General features: G+C 42.4%; 1 protein-coding gene across 8 annotated transcripts in view; it reads left to right on the top strand.

Annotated features, from left to right (window-relative positions):
• The first annotated feature begins 1,073 nt into the window (after positions 1-1,073).
• LOC126298513 (uncharacterized) overlaps positions 1,074-17,572 on the top strand; it is a 350,018-nt gene continuing 333,519 nt past the window's right edge. For 5 of the 8 annotated variants that reach the window (XM_049989865.1, XM_049989864.1, XM_049989868.1 and 2 more), the window contains exon 1: positions 1,074-1,297. The gene's annotated coding sequence lies outside the window, so the exon portion shown is untranslated. The remainder of the gene's footprint in view (positions 1,298-17,572) is intronic. The other 3 variants (XR_007552615.1, XM_049989863.1, XM_049989867.1) reach the window with 1 other exon arrangement.

Genomic DNA, 17,572 nt, shown 5'->3' with positions numbered 1-17,572 from the left:
CTTCAGTGCAGAACGGAAGTAGACCCGCTCTGAAGTCCTCGTGTTTCCGATTAATACCAAAATTATAAGGAAACAGCTTTTCCCCTTCCCCATCACGCGATACACAACAATTCATAAAAAATTAGCCTCTTTGCTTAGAGAAATCTGTGTATTGAACAGCGAGAGAAAAAAAGAATTTCGTGCGGAAGAAAGATAAGCTATATACGATGTAGTGGGACCCTAGTAATATAATGGTGACATCGTAACTACCACGTACTGATACGGTATATATCTGAGGAATAGAAATATTTGTCAGCTAACGAGAACTGGTATAAACCTGGTACCCGAAGTCTTAAAAAAGGTCCACAGATGTGAAAGCTGCCTCGTAATATTTTGCACTAACTATCCTAGAGAACAGAACAGTGTTTTTACTGCGTTTTCAGTAATAGTGCATCCATCCTCAATTAAATTTTGAACTGTAAGTAACTTAACAAATACGGTACTGTAGCATTCGCATTATTTCTGTTAACTTTACGAAATCTTTCTGAAACTTTTGTCTTTTGTGAGAAATAGGCATACAAACTATCGTGGATTTGCTTGGCCTGATTTTATTAATCTATATCGCCTTCTGAGATTATGATTGTAGTTCTCCTTACTGAAGACATTATTATAGTTGGAATAGAATAGTTCACCGAGCTTTAGTAAAGGACTAGACTGCAGAAAAACCATCTTTAAAATGTCTGTTACTCTTCTCGGTCAGAAGGCTGAGACTGTCGAAAGCCTTACTGAATCATCTTTAGGAAGTCTTCTACGGCACGGAGATCCCGTCACCGCTGCAGCTGCCGAAAGCCGAAGAACAGCTTAAGCAATGGTGCCATGAGGAACATAGGAGCAATGTATATGTCCCTACCTCACTTGCTGCAATGAACTAGTTACAATTACAAAACAAATATACCTTATTTGGATAAAGGAACAATGCTGGAAATCATGGATTTCCAAGGAAACACTAGGTGCGCCGAATTACGGTTTACATCAGCAGACTCAGACTACCATTAGGGAGTTTGTGTATGCCGTGTTATGTTGGCAGCGCGGAGCAGCACTGTGCGTGCGCCGAGGAAGTGTATTGAGTCGATAACTGCGGTGGAGAGGTGGTCTGTGCGTTGTGTGGTCTGTGCTGTGTTTACATTTCGTTGTGTTTCATTTACACGTTGTTCAATAATGTTCAGATTGAATCATTTGAATTCAGTGGAAATCGTATCAGTTATATCTATAGTTCCATAGAAAGGAGTGTTCGTCGATGATGGCCCTTATGACCCATGTGAGTATAGTTAACGAATTTTTATATGGATTGCTGATGAATAAACGAAGTATGGAGAGCATTACACTGCCAAAAGTTGCGGTAATGTACAAGGCGTCATTCAAATGCTAACTCTGGCTGATGGGTGTTCCCAGTCACAGTGGATACTTTACGCTTTTTAATTAATTTAGGCTGTCAGGACCGCCGGACTATTCCATCGGTAGAAAATATATGCCGTATCAAATGTTATTTTGCATGTTTACTACGTGCTTTGGTGCTTGAAATGTGCCTACGATTCAAAGTTGTGTCAGGAACGTTGCATGTAGTTATAGCAGATTTAGGGTCTAGAGCAAGATTTAAACTTGATAAGAAATGCCCACTGTACCTAATACTGTGTGTTTTATCTACTGGAAATTACTAAAAAGACAGGGAATGTGAGCATTCACATCAGAATCTGAGCTGTTATAGTGGATAACGAATGTCAGTCATGAATCAGTGCTATAAAGCAATGTGTGATGAACGTGATGGAGACTTAAGTAGTTGAGACATATTGTAATTAGAATAATGGGCGTACAATATTTTTCATAAGCAGGATGTAAAGCGCCCACACTTTAAAAACATATTACTGTTATATATTCTGTGTGCTTCTTTAACAGCTGCTAAAACTTATCATGGTCCTGTGATTGGGCATGGATTTCATTAATTTTCTCCCACAAGTTGAAATCATGCGAGACTTTCTGACGTTGACGCTGTTTGAGTTTACATTTGGTTTGAAGCTCCATTCATATTACTGTCAGCCTCTCATCACCTGAAACGTGTATGATGAAATTTGTTAATTTCCAAGACTTGTGGTAGCACACTAATATTTTCATGTATTTTCCAACCCATCTGGCACTTAGTTTATATGGTTTTCTGTCCATTCTTGGTAATATTTGGAATGGCATGGAGGAATGGCAAGTAGACATTGTGTAGTATGCCGTATACAATCTCAAGTGGTCACTGAAATGTCTTAAACGACCGGTTTCGGATGTCTAGTGTCAGTTTTTCAAGTGAAGCAACCACTTTGTCAATATGCAAATGAGACTGTGGACTCTGTATTATAACCATTGTCGTCTGGATTATGCTTAAAGTGTCAGTCATGATAATGACAATTACACAATATGCTTTTTGTGTTAGTGCACCTGAACAAACAAGAAAATATCGTTCACTATTAGCGGTCATGGCAGTAACCGGCCGCTTAAACACCATAACATTTTAATTTATCATAATACAATAAAAACTTTGTAAAGCTTTGTAAGAAGGAAGTATTGGGATACAACATTGGAAAAAATAATCTACAGAGCTTGTCCTGGCATTTCATTTATTTTACTTATAACGTTTAATTATGTGTGAAGTCACTTGATACATTTTAAATTACAGATGGGAATTTTGTATGTGGTTTTCAAGCGAAGGAAATCAGTGATACAGTAATGAAGCATCAATAGTTTCACCCTTTTGTTTTATCTCTCTGCTTATAGTGCTTGCCTTTTGCCATGTTTCGGACAGGATTGTAACATATCGGGTGGGCGTAGTACTCACGGTTCGCTCCCAAATCTGTCACCTCAGATGTCTAAATTCTTGATCTGAAATTGTTACCCAGCGTGTGCTTCGAAAGCAGCGGGGTGTTCCGCTACACGATGCACGTGCGAAACGGCTGGTGCTTGGGGGACAAGAGGCGGTTTTGAGCAGCACCCGCCATCCATCGGCAAGGCCGCGAAGCTTACCCGTGTCCCTTTCTTCTGGTGGTGCCTGCTCTCCTGTGAGCGGTCACCGCTACACATCTCGCGTGGAAAGCGGCTGTGAAGAGGGCCTACAATTGAACATTGTACCTTGGTTGCCGAATATTGGTGTCCGGAAAACTTTACTGAGATGAAAATATTTGTTGTTATTGTTGGCTCATGGAAACAAAATCAATAAGCAACTTTTGTAAATTTATTGTGCCATATTGAACTTATCTTACAATACTTTTTCTCTCAATCTCTCTTCACCTGTTCACTGTGTTTTTTCTTCTGTTCTACTGAGCATTATGTAGTTTGCCTAGAGGCTTTTCGGGATATTTGTGATTACTGATTATAGTTCGAAATTTTGCCCTGTCTAGAAGCATTTCTTCAAGAATGTCAGATTCCTTTAGATCATCATGAAATTCTGTTAACCAGTTGGTTTGCTTCTTCGCGGATATAGCTAAATTCGTAATTTTCTGTGATACCGTGATGGTATTTTTCTACTTACGTGACCGTAAAATTGCAATCGCCGTTTCCTGTTGTAACTGTGATCACTTTTCTGCAACTTGAATTTTTTTCCTTTGATTCATTATTAATTTCGATACTATCTTCACGTTTTGTCCTTAATTTTTTATTGTCTGTTATTGTCGACGACGGCATATCGTTAGCAGATGCTAGGCAATGAAAGTGCAATTTCTCTTGGAGACATCGACTAATGTTATGTTTGCCCTGGGATTTTGACTTGAGCTAATAACTTATTCTCGGACTAGCATGAAACTTTATATGGATAATCTCTTCCTTCCCCCGTCTTGATCTCGAATGCAGCGGAAAGTTCGGGATTGATGTTGCCAGTCAGGCTTTGATCACCTGCGTAGCTTTCAAACGAAAAAAGTGAAATTCCGTTACTGCGTAAAACAGTGCTTGTCTGGATACGAAATCTGAAGGCGACACATGTAATTAGTTTTTCAAATTTGAGGGATGGTTTTACAGTTTGATTTGTTCTACACGTGATCTGCTTTTTCGTAATTATGGCTGGTGTTCTGCAATAGAGTGGTATGTATCTTCTGTTCTAACCTGCTATGGTAGCTAGAGAGGACGTTGTAGCCAACAGAGTTAGGGAGATTGCTATGTAGTTCATATCTGATTTGTTTTCTTTCTTGTGGAGTGAACGTATCTATGCTCATTTCTGTTCTTTGTGTAGGATATTTTCTCATTTCACCAACTGTAATATTACCTGAAGGGTTTTAAACCACTTTGTCATCCTCTTTTCAACATTTCGACGATTATTATTGTCTTCTACTGGTGCTTTGTTGCTCCATTTTTCCTTCCACCGATTAGCAAAATCTGAAAGTAGCTTGTTGCGAGAAGTCGCAGTTTTCTTTGTTGTTTTTTCTCAGTGTTTCATCCGGACACCTGAGGCGTAGGCTGGGCTCTTCAAAATTATGAGCTTCACCATAAAATTCGTTTTAGGCTTTGGTGTTCTTTGTTGTGAAGCCCTGCTCAATTTATGTTAGTCTCTTGTGATCGTATGAACATATTTCTCCTCCGAAGCTTAAGATGATGATTTTTTTTAAGGGAATTACTGACAATTGATTTCCGATTTGAGTGTGTTCCATGGTAACCTCGTTTTAAGTCTTTTATCTATGACTGTGTCACATGTCACCCAAACACTGGCGTTTTCTTTTTAGAAGTCATCCTGGTCACGTAATGTCAGAGAAGCTAATTTTTAATTGAACGACTTTAAGCCTCACTTCTTGCTGTTCTGATTGATGTCATTTTGCATTCATTAGACTGAATCTTTTGTTTTACGGAATTAGTATGGGTAACCATGAAGTCTTAATTATCACCACGAAAAAAAAAATCAAATTGGTCGTGGCGTTACATAGACACTAGAGCTGCGCTCTATCAAAACTGCGGTTCGGTAGTTTTGGTGCAGTACATAAATAACGTAAATGCTAGGATTACCGGTTGCATTGGTAGGAAAAGAAACGAATGTGTGAGAGAAAGTGGGAGCAGACGAATTCTTTGTCTTTTTGTTTTGCACACAATTAGAACAGCATATCGTTCGGTTCCGTACAAAATATAAATTGCATTTTATAAGCAATAAAAAATAGCTGATAGCATATAATTATTGTTGTTATTTTGTACTCAGTAGAACGTTCATCATGATGAAAGGCAAGAGTAACCAGCTATTACTCATCAGTGCGAATTTTTTTTTATCAATAAAGAAACATGTTATATATAAGCTAGACCTAGTATTGAACGGATGGCGTTATTTAATTTTGACGTTTTATTTTAGGAAACTGCGTGTTATGGCGCTTTATAATAAATCTGTATTTTTTTGTTTTGTTTTTACAAACAACATCCCTTTCTTTCACGGCACAAATCAACAATTTTATATAAAAAAAACGAATTACACATGGCTAGTTTCAGTTCTGCTGTAAGTACTGTTTATTTTTAAGTAACGGACAGGAGGGTAATTATGTAGAACAATAATGTTGTGTAGGTTACGCGGCCCTTTATATGTTCTCACTCAATTTCTAGACGGTTCACCGCTTCCGGTTTCTAAGGTAATCAGTAAGGCTAGTAGGCAAACTACCATAGTGGACGCTTACTTAAGATTCTCTACGCCACTGGTCCCCAATGTGCGGCCCGAATCACGTATTCGTGAAGCCCAAGATTACCAGTCTTATTTTATAGTAATATACACCTAGCATCTAATAGCCGAATAAAAAAGTCAACTTCGGTTAAGAGCTTCTTAAGAGAGTGTTTCTCCGGCTCAGTAACAAACAAAAATACTTAAAAACATTAATATTTTAGGATGAGCTTAGTTTTATTTGCCGTTAGTGAATTCGGCCGCTTGCCTCAGTGACATAGGGGTGAGTAACGCGGCCATTGCGGGGTTGTAGGGTGAGAGAGGAAATGTTGTAGTGTTTGTGTTCCAGTACTGATTAGTCACACTGAAGCGCCAAGGAAACTGGTATAGGTTGTCGTATTGAAGTACAGAGATACGTAAACAGGCAGAATACGGCGCTGCGGTCGCCAACGCCAGTATAAGACAATTGTCTGGCGCAGTTGTTAAATCAGTTTCTGCTGCTACAGTGACAAGTTATCAAGATTTAAGTAAGTTTGGACGTGGTGTTATAGTCGGCGAGGTGGCGGTGAAGTGGGAATTTTCCCGTAGACCATTGCACGAGTGTAACGTGAATATCAGGAATACGATAAAACATCATATCTGCGACATCGCTCCGGCCGGAAAACGTACCTGCAAGAACAGGACCGACGACGATCAAAGTCAGGTCGTTGTTGGCAACTGGAATAAAATAATAAATGGATCCTTTTACCGACCTCCCAATTCAGATGACACACTTGCTGTAAGGTTCAAAGAAATCTTGAGTTTGATTTCAAACACGTACCCGTTGATGGTGACATTAATTTACCCTCGATATGTTGGCGAAAATACATGTTTAGTTCCGGAGGTACGCATAAAATATCATCCAAAATTGTGCTAATCGCATTCTCTGAAAATTATTTCGAGCAGTAAACGGTTGTGAAAACACACTTGAACTCTTAGCAACAAATAATCCTGAGTTAATAACGAGCACCAAAACCGATTCAGGGATTAGTGAACACAGGGTTGTCGTGGCGAGATTGAATATTGCACTCCCCAAATCCTCGAAAAAATAAGCGAAAAATATACCTATTCAAAAAAGCAGATAAAAATTCACTTGACGGCTTCTTGAGAGACAGTCTCCACTCATTCCAAATTAATAATACAAGTGTAGACCAGATGTGGCTTAAATTCAAAGAAATAGTATCGTCAGCAATTGAGAGATATATACCAAATAAATTAACAAACGACGGAGTTGATCCTCCTTGGTACACAAAACGGGTTAGAACACTGATGCAGAAACAACGAAACAAACATGCCAAATTTAAACAGACGCAAAATCCACAAGATTGGCGATCTTTTGCAGAAGCTTGAAATTTAGCGCGGACTTCAATGCGACATGCTTATAACAGTTTCCACAACTAAACTTTGTCTCGAAACGTGGCAGAAAATCCAAAGGGACTATGGTCGTAAGTGAAGTGTGTTAGCGGCAAGAAACAATCAATGCCTTCTCTGCGCGATAGCAATGGAGTTACTATCGAAGACAGTGCTGCCAAATCAGAATTACTAAACACAGTCTTCCGAAATGCCTTCACAAAAGAAGATGAAGTAAATATCCCAGACGGTTCTAGGCGCGCAGTCGGGAACCGCGCGACTGCAACGGTCGCAGGTTCGAATCCTGTCTCGGGCATGGATGTGTGTGATGTCCTTAGGTTTAAGTAGTTCTAAGTTCTAGGGGACTGATGACCACAGTAGTTAAGTCACATAGTGCTCAGAGCCATTTGAACCATTTTAAATATCCCAGAATTCGAATCCAGAACAGCTGCCAACATGAGTAACATAGAAGTAAATATCTTCGGAGTAGTGAAGTAGCTTAAATCACTTAATAAAAGCAAGTCTTCCGGTCCAGACCGTATACCAATTAGGTTCCATTCGGACTATGATAATGCATTAGCTCCATACTTAAGTCATATACAACCGTTCGCTCGACGAAAGATCCGTACCCAAAGACAGGAATGTTGCACAGGTCACACCAATATTCAAGAAAGGTAGTAGGAGTAATCCACTAAATGACAGGCCCATATCGTTAACGTCGATATGCAGCAGGATTTTGGAACATATATTGTCTTTGAACATTTTGAATTACCTTGAAGAAAACTGTCTATTGACACACAGTTAACACGTGTTTAGAAAACATCGTTCCTGTGAAACACAACTAGCTCTTTATTCACACGAAGTGTTGAGTGCTATTGACAAGGGATTTCGGATCGATTCCGTGTTTCTGGATTTCCGGAAGGCTTTTGATACGGTACCACACAAGCGGCTCGTAGTGAAAATATCGTCTCTGTTATGTGACTGGATCTGTGATTTCCTGTCAGGGAGGTCACAGTTCATAGTAACTGACGGAAAGTCATCGAGTAAAACAGAAGTGATTCCTGGCGTTCCCCAACGTAGTGTTATAGGCCCTTTGCTCTTCCTTAACTATATAAACGATTTGGGAGACAATCTGAGCAGCCGTCTCCGGTTGTTTGTAGATGACGCTGTCGTCCATCGGCTAATAAAGTCATCAGACGATCAAAACAAACTGCAAAACGAACTAGCCGGCCGGTGTGGCCGTGCGGTTCTAGGCGCGTCAGTCTGGAACCGCGTGACCGCTACGGTCGCAGGTTCGAATCCTGCCTCGGACATGGATGTGTGTGATGTCCTTAGGTTAGTTAGGTTTAAGTAGTTCTAAGTTCTAGGGGACTGATGACCTCAGATGTTAAGTCCCATAGTGCTCAGAGCCATTTTTTGCAAAACGAATTAGAAACGTTGTCTGAATGGTGCGAAAAGTGGCAGTTGACCCTAAATAACGAAAAGTGCGAGGTCATCCACATGAGTGCTAAAAGGAACTCGTTAAACTTCGGTTACACGATAAATCAGTCAAATCTAAAAGCCGTAAATTCAACGAAATACCTAGGTATTACAATTACGAACAACTTAAATCGGAAGGAACACACAGAAAATGTTGTGGGGAAGGCTAAATAAAGACTGCGTTTTATTGGCAGGACACTTAGAAAATGTAACAGACCTACTAAGGAGACTGCCTACACTACGCTTGTCCGTCATCTTTTAGAATATTGCTGCGCGGTGTGGGATCCTTACCAGTAAGACTGACGGAGTATATCGAAAAAGTTCAAAGAAAGGCAGCACGTTTTGTCATAATGCTAAATATGGGAGAGAGTGTCACAGAAATGATACACGATTTGGGATGGACATCATTAAAAGCAGGTGTTTTTCGTTGCGACGTAATCTTCTCACGAAATTCCAATCACCAACTTTCTCCTCCGAATACGAAAATATTTTGTTGACACCGATATACATAGGGAGGAAAGATCACCACGATAAAATAAGGGAAATCAGAACTCGTACGGAAAGATGTGTGTTCATTATTACGATTTATGGACAGCACTGCAGGATTCATCGTGCCAATTCTGCCAAACACTACTTCAGACATTAGTCGAGCCCATGGCACGTCGTGTAGCGGCAATTCTGCGTGCTCGCGGGGGTCCTGCACGATATTAAGCAGGTGTTCCAATTTTTTTGGTTTTTCAGTGTAATAAAGTATAAATTTGAAATGGAAATGACATGGATTCCTGAATGGACACTATAAAGACGGTCATCTGAAATGCGGTACACACAGGATGTTTCCGTGATGATATTACGAACTTTCATTGATGATGGAGGAGGGTAATCGTATCAATCTGGTGTAAGGTACCCTTGTCCGAAAACGATCGAGTCGAGAGCTATAAGCGAAAATCGCTCTGATACCTCTCACAGTGGAGTACATTTACCACGACTTTTGTTACTAAGATGTAGAGTGGACAACTTTCAGGGGTGTTAGTATGGGAGAAAAGTAAGAAAAGAAATGTCTAATAAACATGAGCTCTAAAACGCATACCCTTAGAGCTAGGGTCAGTTGTTCAGTAGAAACGATGTTGCACAGTACACGTATTACACTGTAATAGGCATCAGAACAACTATCCCTTGTGACTTTCGACTTCGTTTTCGGACCGGGGTTTCTTACCTCAAATTGGTGGATTTCCCTTCTGCTGATGCCTGAAAGTTTGTAACATCATCACGGAATCAAATTTTTATTTGCAGCGAGGACTATAAAATCAAATTACTGCTGTTGTAATACAACTTAATGGGTATAAGAAATGTTGTGTCTAGGAAGCCTGCATACTCGGTTCGCTAGACAATCAAACAAACAACTCGTATTAATGAGTTTTATTACACTAATACAATACTTAACTTTGAAGGATGTGTCGCAAGCAAGGGACGACATACGAAATAATCAGTCTTTTTCAGAATAGACAAATACAGGTCCGTGCCACACAGAGATTCCTAACGAGGTGGCAAAGACTGACGCTGCTATCGAAATGGGCCCCGCCAGTAGGTCGCGGCGCTTATTTCCTCTTCACCTTGAGGCCGCTGCTGCCGCGTTGTCGTCCTGGATGGGAGGCCGGCCAGCCTGTGATTGACTGACTGACTTCTTCTCACAGCCTTCTCTCCCCTGTCGTTCCCAACTGGCGTGTTGGCGCTGACTCTACGCCGTAACAAGAAAAATGACACTCAAGACATTTGGTGAATATTTATGATTGTGTCTCACATTGCATAATGAATTTAAATATAATCATTGTTATTAATCAATTAATCATCCGCTCACACAAACAACACAGCACTTCATGAGGACTTTACTTACAGTGTCAGAACTTTGGGATCGCTGAGTATGGCAGTAACCTGCAACAGAATGGTGCCGACTTTTAACGATCAGTACTTGGTGGCCTGCGGTCAACTTATCAAGACCTTAATTGTCTAGTGTACTGGGGTTCATATCCTACTAATTTTTGTACGTTACGACAGATGCGGCCCGAGGTGCCGCTGCACAATGTCAGTATTGACCCTTCAACGAAAAAAATGTTTGACGAAACTGGTCTACGCTCTACGGTAATGCTACAACTCTAATAGGCATCCTTCAGTTAGACGCGGTTTGCCCAAAGATGACTTGGCGGCTACCTTGGTAGCAGAAGTCATTGAGTGCCATTCCAGGAAAATAAAAAGGGGGGGGGGGGCTTAAGGCAAAATTTGTAGCCTAAAGAAGCAACGGGTGTGACTGTGTATTGTGCAGAGAGAGAGATAGCCCCGTACGAGCATGAATCAGCGCTGCACCACGACAGCACCAAGAAAGCTCAACGGCACCTATGCCGACGGCGGTTGGCTATTCAACTTTTTCGGTGCTGGTGAATCCACCTGTTTGCACTACTTGCTTTGTCCCTTTCTCTTGGCTTCATTTTGCTACATCGAGCACTCTTCCACGGTTATTAGGAAGCTAACGATGGCCTCTGGTTTGGAGTTACGGAGCTGCAACATTTCCGCCGCTGCCTCTGTTCGGGCAGTCGTGGAATCCAGCTGGCGGCGACCTTTGTCACGTTCAAAATGTAGTGTAAGATACTGAAAACTGATTTGTGACTGATTTTTCACTTTTTTCTCCACTATCGCCTCAATTATGATAGCCGGTCTTTGAGCACCAGGGCCTCCATTTGTCTTGAGATTTCCGGTTCTCAACAGAGGGACAGTCTGCCACTTCATGCTTCCTCATTAAGGCTTGTTTAACTATACTAGAAGCGTCTGTGCCACCTGCCCATTGTCCCAATTCACGGCACGTTTTCGCCGTGTCTTCTACCAACTTAGCACGGGTTGTTGCAGCGTTGTTCTCCATCAAATGCATAAAACGAATTACTGCACGACACACCACACTTTACCAAAGGGCTGCTCCATTTTGTTTTCGCTTCTCTAGCTTCGTTCTACGGTTTTGTGGCTCGAAAGTTTCAGTGTGTACAAAGGCTGCAGATTTGTACCCCAAACAAACAATTAATTACGTAACTTTATTTTTGCTCGGTGATAATTAAAACTTTGACTACCCTTCGTAGATGATGATCTGAATTTATATATAGAATACGCAATATTTCTTTTTGGTTGCGTATGGTAACTTTCATATGATCTGTTCCAAATTATTCTCAATGGTGATTAAGGAGCACCAGTAAATGTGTTGACATTTGCTATAGACAAAAGAATAGAAAATAAATTTTTCGACATTTTGCATGTTCTTTTACGTGCTTGGCATGGGCGTTCGCAGAAATTTGTCTAAAAGGGCGCCACAAAATTGTCATTTTTTTATACAAGTGGCTTGGTCAGTTTCGGGGCGTACAACGCCATGAGAACTAAATTTTTATGGGTGACACAAATAAACTTATTGTATCCCAGAGAATTTATGGACATCATTACAGCGAGGAAGCGCTGTAACAAATGCAAAGTGTTCGGAAATTACCGTCACAAACGTCTAGGACTTGCTGAGGGGGGTGAGTACATAATATTTTGAATAGGATCGCATGTCTAGAAACGTGCCGTTTCCGTTCTGTGATGGCTTCAATTAAGATGTTTAACTCATCCACTTCCTCTTGAGGAATGGAATTAGTTGTGGCGCAGTACAATTATTATGTACCAATTTGAAAGGAAACATAACGAAACAATCATTTAGCACTTAAGCATGTAATGTTTGTGTTAACACAAAAAATGGGCGTAAGTGGATGTTTCGTTTTGGTGCCTTTCGATTTATTACCTAGTAATCGTACTGCGCCGCGCCAAATGAAATTCCTGAAGCAGAAGTGGATGAGTTGAACATCTGAACTGAAACCGTCATAGAACGAAAACCTTACATTTCCGGACTTGGATTCCTATTGAAATTATTGTGTACTCACTCCGCTCTAAATGTTGTAGAAGTTTGTGACGGAAATTTCTGAACACTCTGTATGTATGGACAGGCCGCGCGCAGAATCACGGTTGGAATGGTGGGAAAGTGGGGTGGCGGGAGGGGGAGGAGCGGCTTGGTGTTCGGTTCCGGTTCCGACTCACAGGAAAACCCGTCCTGTCCACCAGTACATGAACCTGCCGTCTAACGTGCAGAATCGTATTTTCCACTTGGTCATCAGTAAGCCACAACCAAGTGCAGCAATTTTATTACATTTTACTACAATGTACAGAACGGTAGCACATTCTCTTACATTTCGAGACTGAAAGAAAGATGGCGGATAAAGTATATGACAACGAGCTTCAGTTGCTAATACTTACATTCAGAAAATATTCTGAAATTAAAGAAAACGTTTAAATTTTGTATGAAACATACTTCAAAAAGTGCAAACTGTCAGTTTCACCATTTTGCAATTGCGCAATTTTTTCTGGATGAATATTTGTCTCTCTCTGATTTTACTGTCTGTTTTTAGTAAGGAACCACACCCGACACTGTTCAATCAAATTACAGAAATGTAAATGTTAGAATGACTGGATTCAAAGAAAGAGTTAAATCGAGAATGAAAGCTCTCGCATGCGTTTGTCGTTCTCCAAAGCGCAGGGGACTGTTCTGCGCCAACAGGTGAGAAAGATGTAATTTCCTCACCATTATAATTCTCCAGCAGTATATACTGACGAGCCGAAACATTATGACCACCTGCTTAATAACTTGTTGGTCCGTCTTTGGAACGCAATACGTCGCCGATTTGCACGTCATAGATTCGACATATTGTTTGTTGGTTTGTGGAGGCATGTCGCACCAAATGTCCACAAAGAAGTCATGTAATTTCCTTAAACAGCTGATTTGCGTGCGCGGCGATGACGTCTGATAGTGACCCAAACGGGTTCGACTGGATTCGCATCAAGAGAATTTCCTGGCCAAGACATCAACGTGAGTACACCACCATGCTCCTCAAACCACTGTAGCATAGTTCAGGCTTTGAGACAGCGATAATTATCCTGCTGGAAGATATCTTCGCCGGCGGTGAAGACATCAAGCATGAAGGGGTGCAGGGGGTCCACAGCTGTCAGCGTGTCTTCGATTATTACCCCATGTCCCATGCTAGCGCAGCAGGATGTCCCCCAAAGCATAATACTGTTTCCACCAGTCTGCGTCCTTGGCGCGCTGCACTTTCGAGCCGCCGTTCACCCCGGTGTCATAGATGACGGCGTTCGTGGAGACGACCAGCGACCTAGTGTAGCAAAAATGTGATTCGCCCGAAGAGCGGACACTTTTCCATTGATCGACGGTCGTATCCCGATGATCCCGTGCCCAATGCAATCGTAATCGACGATGTCCTTGGGTCAACATGTGAACACGTAGGTGGTGTTCTGCTGCGGACCATGTTCAACAATCTACGATGAACGGCGTGCTCCGAAACACGCGTGCACCAGCATTGTGTTCTTTGGGCAGAGATGCAACAGGTCGCTACCTATCCTGCTTTACAGGGCAGGCAAGCCTACTTCTGTGAAGAGTCGTGGACGTCCAACCACTTATCGCCCAGTGGTACTTTCACAGCCATTATACCACTTTTGATATATGTTCACTGCAGTAGCACGTGAACATTCAACCAGCTACGCCGTTTTCGAGATATTCATTTACAGGCTATGGGTAATAATAATAATACCTTTGTCAAAGTCGCTTATGTCAGTAGATTTCCCCATTTGCGGCACGTGTCGTCGCTAGAATGATTCCCCATCCGTCTTTGAACCACTTATATACTTTCCGTGCCAACCGGAGTGGCCGTGCGGTTCTAGGCGCTACAGTCTGGACCCGCGAGACCGCTACGGTCGCAGGTTCGAATCCTACCTCGGGCATGGATATGTGTGGTGTCCTTAGGTTAGTTACGTTTAAGTAGTTCTAAGTTCTAGGGGACTGATGACCTCAGAAGTTGAGTCCCATAGTGCTCAGAGCCATTTGAACCATTTTATACTTTCCGTACCGTGTCACGTTCTCGTAACGCACCAGTAGCGGTGGGCTGTGGTCATAATGGTTTCACTGTTCAGTGCACATAAAATTTACACTATTGTCCCTTTTCGTTATTACTTATACTAGCTGCCTAAAAAAACTTTTTTAAAAATGTACCTTGACACTAGATTCGCCACTGCTGCCCTTTTAACAGCCAGCAGACTCAAGCTCAAGTTCCCTTTTCTACCCCCCACCCCCCCCACCCCCCCCCCTACTCCCACACCCCCGTCTCATTGTCCTCACATCGACGCCTCTGCTGCTAGATGTAATCCAAATGCTCTCCTACATTTTCTTTTTCTCGACGCGGTGTATGACACTAGTTTCGTTACTTATTCTAGAAGTTTCCAAAAGTTATTAGATTTTTCTAGGTTTTTTAGCTTATACTTGTTTGTGAAGGCCTGAACATTGATTGACCTGTCGCCTTGTTTCTTGATACGATCTAGAGGGCTGAAATTCTTTCGGTTGGGGATGTGAAAAGTAGCAATGAATTGTTTACTGACTAGAAATCCAGTACCAAATGGTGGTAGTTTCTTTAGAAGTCTACATTGCTGTCAATCCGTTATAGAACCTGTAATTTCCTGACTTAAAATGATTTTCATCTCTGTGCCATGTTTCTTGTAGTGCTGGATTTCAATTTTCAGTTCATCCAGTAAATCGATAAATTGTGTCTGGTTTTAGTAATTTTTTGATCGACGACCTAGATAACATATTTGCCACGTTATATATTTACAGATGTTTCTGTCATTCAATAAGCTGAAGATAATAGGAGCATTGAACTCAATCGATCTCGATTCAACTACCGTATGGAGCCTTAGGGGCTGCCTCAAGAGCTTTTCCGGCTGTTTGTGACAGTTTCTCTAGCCGCCGTCTTCCAATGTATGTGGCTTTGCCTGCCCGCGTTAGTAAGCGGTAAGTGCACGAGGAGGGGGAAATCCAGAAACCACACTGACAGAATGTATGATTGTGTTCAGCTATGTTGTAGCCGGGGACCTAAACGTGAAACGTAAGCCCGAGTGGCGGAAGACAGTGTCGGTGTGCTGAGCGACTCGCTGTTATTGATATCGCGGCTCTTGGGGAGCCGACTCAAATTCCTCACAGTTCACAGCTTAGAGCAGTTGTTGTGAACATCTAACATGTGAAAAAACTTCGCTTTGCGGGCTGCAGCTTTTGTACATCCTGACCTAAGCTCCGACCATGATCTGGTAGTCACAGATCATGTCAATTTAAAGGTTGGCAAAACCTATTTACGCCATGAATTGGGAGATTTACAATAGTCTGTTAGAACAATACGCGGAGGACACTTTCACGTGCGTACCGAAAAAAAGGACGACTCGGCAATCGAATATTTTATACAAGTCGTATGATCGCGGCCGTAGTGCAGGGTTAGCGACTGAAGCTCACGCTAGGGACCTGCCCCCAGAGATTGTCATCATTATGCCAAATGCAGGACTCGACGACAGTGACAACGATTTCGGGACTCTGCTGATCGGAGAATGATGAGGCGACTTGAGTACAGTGTCAAGAATGAGTTGCACGAGCAATGAGTCCGCATCTGAGATGAAAAGCTTCGATCCGCGGAACCTGACGAAAATCATCGAAAATTTTGGGATGTGGTTTAGCAGCGGAAGAAGCCCACCGCTATCTCGGTGGAAATCGTCTAGCGTACCCCGACGAAGAAGAAGTGGAAATTGTTGCCAAATCTCTGGGGTTACTGTTACACACTCAAGTCATCTGGAACGGTATCGGGCGCCAGCTCCGCATCCACAAACCACCGGCCCGTAATTTAAGGTAGTTTCACGACCTGTGTCCATGTCACTAGTAATCGCTGCTATATTGCGTTCCAAAGGTGGACCAATACTTGATTAAACTAGTGGTCGTAATGTTTTCGCCCATCACTGTGTTTCATATATACAAAAATAGTGCATTTAGTGATCAATATTCGAACTGCAGACGCTTGTGTGTAACCGAACGACTTTTTGGAGAGTCACCATTTTATAATCAGTGAGAGAAATCCAAAAAGAATGACCCCAAGACCAAGGGAATTGCGGTGGCACTCACACCACCGCAACCTACAAGCTCTGCATCTGCGGATGAGGTGGAGATTCTGGCGTCCGCTGAGGACGTAAATCTAGCCGGAGCCTCAGACACAATGTATATAGACTGCTCAGGCAAAAAGTCGGTGGCAGCAGGTGACTCTGAGGCGTAGACTGACTCATTGAATGTTCCGTGCCTTCCCAGTCTCACGATAACGTCATCCTCCAGTGGAATTGCGGCTGTTATTTTCCACCGCCTGGCTGAGCTACGGCAACTGTTAACCTTTACACCTGATTTCTGCATTGCCCTCCAGGAAACCTGGTTTCCGGCAATGCGGATGCGGACCTCTTCCCTCGGCGGCTGCAAGGGACACTACAGGAACTGTAGCGACTGTAATCGAGGGTCTGTAGTGAAAGTGTGTCTCTTTAAACCCTCTTGAAGCTGTGCCTGTCAGAATAAGGACGACACAGGAAATAACTGTCTGCAATGTATATCTTCCTCCAGATGATGCAGTACCCCTGAATGTATTAACTGCACTGATTGATCAACTCCCTAAACCTTTCCTACTTTTGGGAGATTTTAACGCTAATAACTCCTTGTGGAACAGCACTGTGTTTACTGGCCGAGGCAGATATGTCGAAGCTTTACTGTCTCAGTTCGACCTCTGCCTCTTAAACACTGAGCTCACCACACATTTAACTGATTCATCAATTTGCAGCCCAGGACTTCTCCCATCTATCCACTGGAGAGCACATGACGAGCTGTGTGGTAGTGACCACTTCCCCATCGTCCTGTCACTCCACGGCGTCAGGCCCATGGACGCTTGCCCAGATGGGCTTTAAAGAAGGCGGGCTGAGAAACTTCCATCTCTGCTGTCGCCGTTGAATATGCTCCATACGGGAACATCGATGTGATGGTTGAGAAGGTGACTACAACAATCGTTTCTGTGGCAGAAAACGCGATCCCTCGGTCTTTAGGGTGCCTCCGGCGAAAGGCAGTCCCTTGGTGGTCGCCGGAAGACGCTGAAGTAATTA

Source organism: Schistocerca gregaria, chromosome X (genome assembly GCF_023897955.1).
Source record: "Schistocerca gregaria isolate iqSchGreg1 chromosome X, iqSchGreg1.2, whole genome shotgun sequence".
In the NCBI taxonomy this organism is placed as follows: Eukaryota; Metazoa; Arthropoda; class Insecta; order Orthoptera; family Acrididae; genus Schistocerca; species Schistocerca gregaria.
The sequence above is the reverse complement of the archived record's forward strand: the minus strand, read 5'-3'. Positions and strand labels throughout refer to the sequence as shown.